Here is a 7,098-nt window from a genome sequence, read left to right on the forward strand (position 1 = left end):
TTATGTGTGCTATTGTTTCTGTTTTTCTGAAGAACCTTGACTAATATAGTGGTACCAGCCTTATTCATTGGGATGGAATAGCACTGGTTCAACTGATGTGGTGGCAAAGCCGGATTTGGCAGGTGATGGTGGGGGTGAGGTACAGTGTCCTAAGGCTTCAAGAATGTCAGCCACAGTCCAGAAAGCGGTTGGAATCAGGAGCCCAAGATGAGGTAGCAGAATCTCGATGGGTGAGCACAGCATGAGGACAGAGAAGCCAAAGTATCATTACCTAGGAGATGCTGGGAAGCAATCCAGTCAAGCAGCAGAGTCCTCATCTCCAGTCCTGCAAGAAATCCAGGGATTGGGAAGTGGAGAGGGCAACCAAATAGAACCCTAAGCATGGGCCAAGGAATAGTCTTGTCCCATGAACTTGGCCGTCATGGGTCAAGAGGAAGGGAGTAGCTGAGAGCTGTGATCTAGGGGCCTTACGAGCCATCTAGAAGTCTTCCCTAAGGGCAGTAGTCCTGGCACTGGGCAGGGAAGGAAACTCAGGGAGTCACATGGGAACTCAGTGGTACAACTTGTTTCTGGGAACAGGAAAGGCCACTCAAAAGTCCTCCTTCATGTCTAAGTTAGCCTCCTTCGTGTCTGAATTGGACTGGAGTGGATATGAGCCTTCATGGTGGACCCAGAAGCCCAGAGCAGAGGAGTCAGTGTCTCTACCGCGATGCTCCTAACTCCTGGCAGAGCGGCTATGTCTACCCAATACTTCCGTGGTGCCTTACAAATGCATTTATTGTGGCTCAAGGAACACAAAGCAGGTAGGTAGTAGCTCCTGTGTTAATAATCCTTGTTAAATCTTGACCACATATTGAAATGAGACACTCCTTTTTATAGGCCTCCTATACAACACCTGACACATTCTAGCAACAAAGGTTCTTCCCATCTCTTGTCGGATATGCCCAAAGGAACCCGCTTCCTTCTGTTTGTGTACTCAGACTTCTTGGTCTCTTGTAATTTTCCTGTGGGGACTAGCGTGAAGAGAAGCTAGCCTGGCAGGCTCTCCCAGCCTTGCTAGGAGGAAGGCTGCAGTCGCTCTTGGCACCTTCGACCTTCTGGCTCCCACTAGGGACCTCATGGCAAACCGAAGCAAGGAATTTCTGCAAGGCAGAAATGTGACCCAGTGATCTGTAACTGCACCAAAGCCCTGAGAACCAGCTCTGAGAAAAAGCAGTATCCTCGGGACGAGCTTAGGATTTAGAAGAACAATGTTAAATAAATACCTTACAGATGGTCAGAGAAGAATTAATCAGTGGAGTTGTCTGGATGTTGGTTTTGATCTTAATATCTGCGTAAATTTTACATAAGGGAAGTAAGTCCCTAGCTTCACCATGAAGCAAAACTTGGGTAAAAGATTCCAAGTTAAACAATAAGAGTCAGCATTTTTATGTTACCTTGGAGTCTACAGTACACTTTCATGGAAACAATTCCAGAAGAGTATGACTTGTCCCCCTCTACCTGTAGTGTGGAAAGTAATATATACATTTAGTTAATTTAGCATGAAACTGACCTTAGTCCTTGTTGCCAGGGAAAGACAGAACAAAAACTGAAGCATCCTTAGACTTCTCCAAACTAACCCCTCTTTGGATCCTAGACTGTGTCTTTGTCTTCCTCCCCCAGAGCCAAAAAGGGACTAGAGATCCCCATGGTGGGGCTGGTAGGAGCCTGGACAGAGCAGAGACATGCAGACCTGCAACTGAAGCCTGGAGGCCATGGCAGGGGAAGGGACAGAGGGCTCGAGGCCCTTGATCACCAGAGTGCTGAGGAAAGGTTCCATCTGGAGAGGAAACCCTGACAGTTTGGGAGTGGGGTTCAATACGTTTGAAGGACTACCAGAAGGAATCTGTGCACAGATGGCCTGTGGGAAAGACCCGACTAGTGAGGCCTGAGTAGTGGGGCTGTGGGAAGGCGGGGACAGGGGAAAAGCAGGTGAGGTTGTCACCTTCCCAGACCCCCGATGCTTCCTGCTTTGGGATAAGTAAGAGCCCATGTTTATTACATCACAGACCCAAGAGGACTTTACAGATTGCTTAATTTAACCCTCATAACGAACTTAAGAAATGGGTACTGTGAGAATTCCCATTCTACAGATGAGGAGGCTGAGGTTTAGAGACATCAAAGAACTTATCCAAGAACACACAGCTAGGCTATGGTGGAGCCAGGATTGAAGGCAATTGTACCTTTCACCACAACCGCTTAGCTGAATCTTTCTTTCTTTCTTTTTTTGAGTTGGAGTCTCACTCTGTCACCCAGGCTGGAGTACAGTGGCACATTCCCGGCCACCGCAGCCTCGACCTGCTGGCCTCCGGCGATCCTTCTGCCTCAGCCTTCCAAGTAGCTGGAACTACAGGCGCGCGCTACCATGCCCGGCTAATTTTTTTGAATTATTGTAGAGATGAGGTCTCGCCAAGTTTCCCAGGCGGGTCTCGAACCCGTGGGCTCAGGCAATCCACTCACCTCGGCCTCCCAAAGTGCTGGGATTACAGGCTGAGCCACCGAGCCCGGCTAGCTGAATCTTTCCATAGAAGAATTGCTGTGGCAACCTGCTGCTAACCTGCTTCTAAGACCCCCCGGAAACTGTTAGGTGAGTCTTTCTCCTCCTCCCCATCTTCATCCACCACCTCCCAGGCTGGGAGCAGGTGGAAGACCATCAGAGGCATCAGTACCCACCTGTGGCTCAGCGACCAGAACCCAGTCCCACCACTGCTGTGGGCGGAGCCTGAACGAAGCTGTCACCACCCCACCTTCAGTGAGAAACTGCTTCCTGCCTGCTTCTTCCTGCTTTATCCGAATCCCCGCTAAACTCTGCACCTGTGAAGCATCTCAGGACACATCATCCTTCTGACTGGGACTCCGGTGTGGCTGCTTAGCATATGCCCCTGTTTCTTCTTGACTTTTCAGATCCAAGCTTGTGTGTGTGTGGACCCTCTGTCCTGGTTGAACAGCATCTGTGGAATCCCTGAATTCTGCTCCCTTCTCCACCCCTCGTGGCCATCCCTGCCTCGTGTGCGGTGCTCAGTGAGTACTCTCTCCAGCTAGTCTCTTATAAATACAATTTTATGGCTCTTTTCTTATTGTCTATTATTTTTCATCGTATTGCCCTTACTGAGATTAGAGACTAAATGAATTCCTTTGAACAAATATATATCCCACACATTAGCATGGCACGGGCGGATGCTTTACCCTGTCTCAGAGAGTTTACGGTGTAGGGCATGCAGGGGTTGGAGCCAGGGGAAACAAGAACTTATAAATCGATAAATATATAACATGTCAAATGAGGAAAAGTGCTAAAAGGAAAAGTAAAACTGGATGGAGACTATAGAGTGTGGAATAGCGTGAGATGGGTATTTTCTATAGGGCATAACATGGATTGTGCTAGCTGAACAATGCCCCCAAAGATGTTTCTGTCCTAATCTCTTCAACATGTGAATACGTGGTAAAAAGAGCTTTGCAGATGATGTGATTCAATGGAGAATTTCGAGATGAGATCATCTGGGCCCCATGACTCCACGGGGTCCCATGTAATGACAAGGGTCCCCGTGAGGAGGCTGTGATCATAAGCCAAGCAAAGCAAGTGGACTCAAGGTAGAAAAGGCGAGGGAAAGGAGTCTCTCCTGAGGCCTCCAGAGGGAACCAGCCCTGCCCACATCTGAATTTGAGACGATGACATCCAGAACTATAAGATATTAATTTTGCGTTATTTTAATCCACCTAAGGTTGTGCTAATTTGTTAGAGCAGCCAAAAAGGGAAGTCAGGGAAGACTTCACTGAACAGGAGGCACTAATGTAGAGGTCTGAAGGAGTCGAGGGAGTGACTATCATACATCTAGGGGAAAGCATTCCAAGCAAGAAGAGCCAACGCAAAAGCCATGAGGCAGAAGCCTGCTTAGCAAGGTCAAGGGAGAGCAGGGAAGCCTGTGCGACTCACATGGAATGAGCACGGACAGGCGCTGTGCCTGGGAGGTAGCATGGCCTTGTGGGCCATTGGAAAGACTTTGTGTTTGACTCTAAAGGAGACAGAAAGGCATCGGAGGGATCTGAGTGAAAGAGAAACAAGATCAAACCAATCATTTTAAGGTTTATTCTGGCTGCTGAGTTGAGAATACACTGCAGAGGACAAGGGCAAAAGCTGGAAGAACAGTCAGGAAGTTTCTGCAATACTCTAGACAAGAGATTATGGTGGCTTTGAGCAGACAGTGCGATGTGCTGAGATTCTGAATATATTTTGAAAGTAGAGCCAACAGGATTTGCTGTTAGACTGGATAAAGAGTAGGTGAGAAAATACCCAAGTCAAAGACCACTCCAAGATCCACGGCCCGAGCAACTGGAAGATGGAATTTTTATTCGGTAACATGAGAAAGACTGAGAGGAGGAGATTGGGACGCAGGAGGAGCAGGATGAAGATTAGGAGTTCAATTTTGAATATATAAGTTTGAGATGCCAATTAGACATCCAAGTGAATAGTTGAGTAGGTAGCTGAATAAACAATGCTGGTACTCAGGGGCAGAGGTCTAGGTGAGAGATACATAATTGGGAGTCAGCACATGTTATTTTAAAACTGTGCTTCTGGATGAGATTGCTAGGGAGTAAGTGCAGACAAAGAAGAAACCATCTGACAACTAAGTCTAAAGGCATCCAACAAGTAAGACAAGCAGGAAGCAGTGAAGGAGACTGAGAAGCAACAGCCAGTGAAGTGGTAGAATGAAGAAAGTGGTCTGTGAAAGCAAACTGAAGAACTGTTTTTTCACACCCATTAACCCTAATGTTAGGTGGAGCTGGAATTTAAGCTTCAGTGGCCTGACTCTAGAACCCACATTCCTTATAACGAGATAGATGTGTGGAGTAAAAGAATAAGTGAACCAATAAATGAGTGAATGAATGAATGGCTATGACCTGATGTTGGTCTCTTCGTGTAATTTTTCCTCTCCGGTCTCTCAACTCTTGCACATGCGGTGTTTTTTCCTTCTTAACTTCTTACAATTCTTCTCATCCATGCAGAGTTTCAACTTGACTAACTCCATCCATGTCCTCAACCTCTCAGCAAACATGGAACAGATGGAAGATCCCTGCTCAGTTTGGCCATGAGTTGAGACTCAGCACCACCAGTGTTTGTCACCGAGACCTTGAATCGGTTCCTGCCGGTGCTACAGATTTGTGCCTGCAAACTGAACTTTTCACGACCTCCGAAGACTTACTTATGGATCCTGTGTCATGATTCACAAGAAGTAAAATGATTTTTACAAACAGCATTTTTACCGAGGTCAAAATTCAAGGAAGGTGTTCTTCTCTCCCATCATACACTGTTTTATTATTTAAATAAATATTTTAAAACATAAAATGTGTTCAAAAAGATCCTCAACTCCTCCTTCCTACCAGCTACACAAACACCACCCTTGCCATAATTGGACGGAGGCAGACCATTCTAGTGGTTATATAGATAGGCTGGCCCTTCAGCAAATGAATGTGAGCACGGAGTGTTTTAAGGAAAACATCCTTTGATTGTGGTCTGTATCTTTGATTTTATCAACGATAAAACTACAGGTCCCCCGAAGGGATGGTATCTTCACAAATCCTCTGGTACTGTGTTTGACACCAAGTGGGTGTCTTAGGTGCAGGCCTCTGGTCTAGGGACCATGCATCTTCTGTGATGACAGCAGGGGGAGCCCCTTCTCTCTAGTGTTTCAAAGTGATCTGCAGTTACCTTCTTTAGTATAATAACTGCAAGTATCTATTTTTGGAGGTATACACTCAGTGCCCAGCCACCTAAGGAAGCCCCTGTGTTATAATACATAGTATCTTCTCCTGTCTGGTTGGTGCATGAAAAACCAGAAACCTGGAAGGCTGAGGCCGAAGGATCGCCAGAGCCCAGCAGGTCAAGGCTGCGGTGGCCTGGAGCATGCCACTGCGCTCCAGTCTGGGCGACAGAGCGAGACTCTGACTCAAGAAAACCCCCCAGAAACCTGTAATAGAGGTTGCCTAATTTTATTTCTTAGCCCCCTCTGAGGTGAAGACACGTTGTTGTTGGTGTTTTGTTTTGCTTTGTTTTTGATAATTGTGAAACAGACACAAAAGTTAACCGAATTACCTGAGATGACCAGGCAAGTCCCAAGAACGTCTGGAGATTTCCTAACCTGGTTTTATTTTTCTGGGACAAAACTGGACAATGCTGGGGTGTGTTTCCACGAAGACTTAAGTTTGCATCTCTCAGCACAGTTCCCTCTCAAAAGTCTTTGTGAAGGAGCAGTGCCATTGCAATTGGATGGCTGCTGGGTCAAGAAAACAGCCACAGGAAAAGAGCAAGAATAATTTCCTAGGAATTGCGTTTCAACCTGAAAAGACTTGCAGATTCCTCCATCAAATACATAAGGAACACACTGCTTTGTATGATTTCCATGGCGAGCTTCTAAGAGGGCTTTTGCGCCTGTGTATGGAAAGAAAAGTATATTGGTGAAGGGAGTCCCCGGGCAGGGTCGTGTCTGGGTGTCCACAAGCCTGAAGCAAGGCTTTATTTCTGTAGCCTCCTCATCCATCCGCGGCATTCAAACAGTGACTTTTAAACAATGACTAAAACTGTTCTGCAGCTCCTAATCCACAGTGATGCCGCTGCTTCTCGTAGCCACCCCTCCACTCCAAGGCTGGTGCGGGAGAAACATCATCTTAATGTCGTTTTTGAAAAGTGACAGGCCACGCTGTTCATTTTTTGAGATAATACTGCAGAGTATTACAGTGGATAATAAATAAAAATGAGAAGTTAATTGGGTGGCACCTCCACGCACAATACGGCGGGTCTAGGATCGGAGCGAAGCTGACTCTCATTTAAATAAAAGCTTCGCGCAACAGAGTCAACTCCCTGCGGGCAGCGGGTCGTGGCAGTCCTTTATTTGACTCGGCGGTTCCCACAGGGCCACGTCCTGAGGTTCGCTTAACAAATACACTTTTATGCGCGCGCACCGTGCGCCGGGTGCTTCCTGCTAACACGGAGGCCCCTGAGACACGCGTGTTGACTCCACCGGCACGGAGCGCGGGGCTTACCATAGCGACAGCCTTCAAAAAAAA

This window comes from Carlito syrichta, unplaced genomic scaffold, assembly GCF_000164805.1.
Source record: "Carlito syrichta isolate Samal-C Ts95f unplaced genomic scaffold, Tarsius_syrichta-2.0.1 Scaffold294983, whole genome shotgun sequence".
NCBI lineage: Eukaryota > Metazoa > Chordata > Mammalia > Primates > Tarsiidae > Carlito > Carlito syrichta.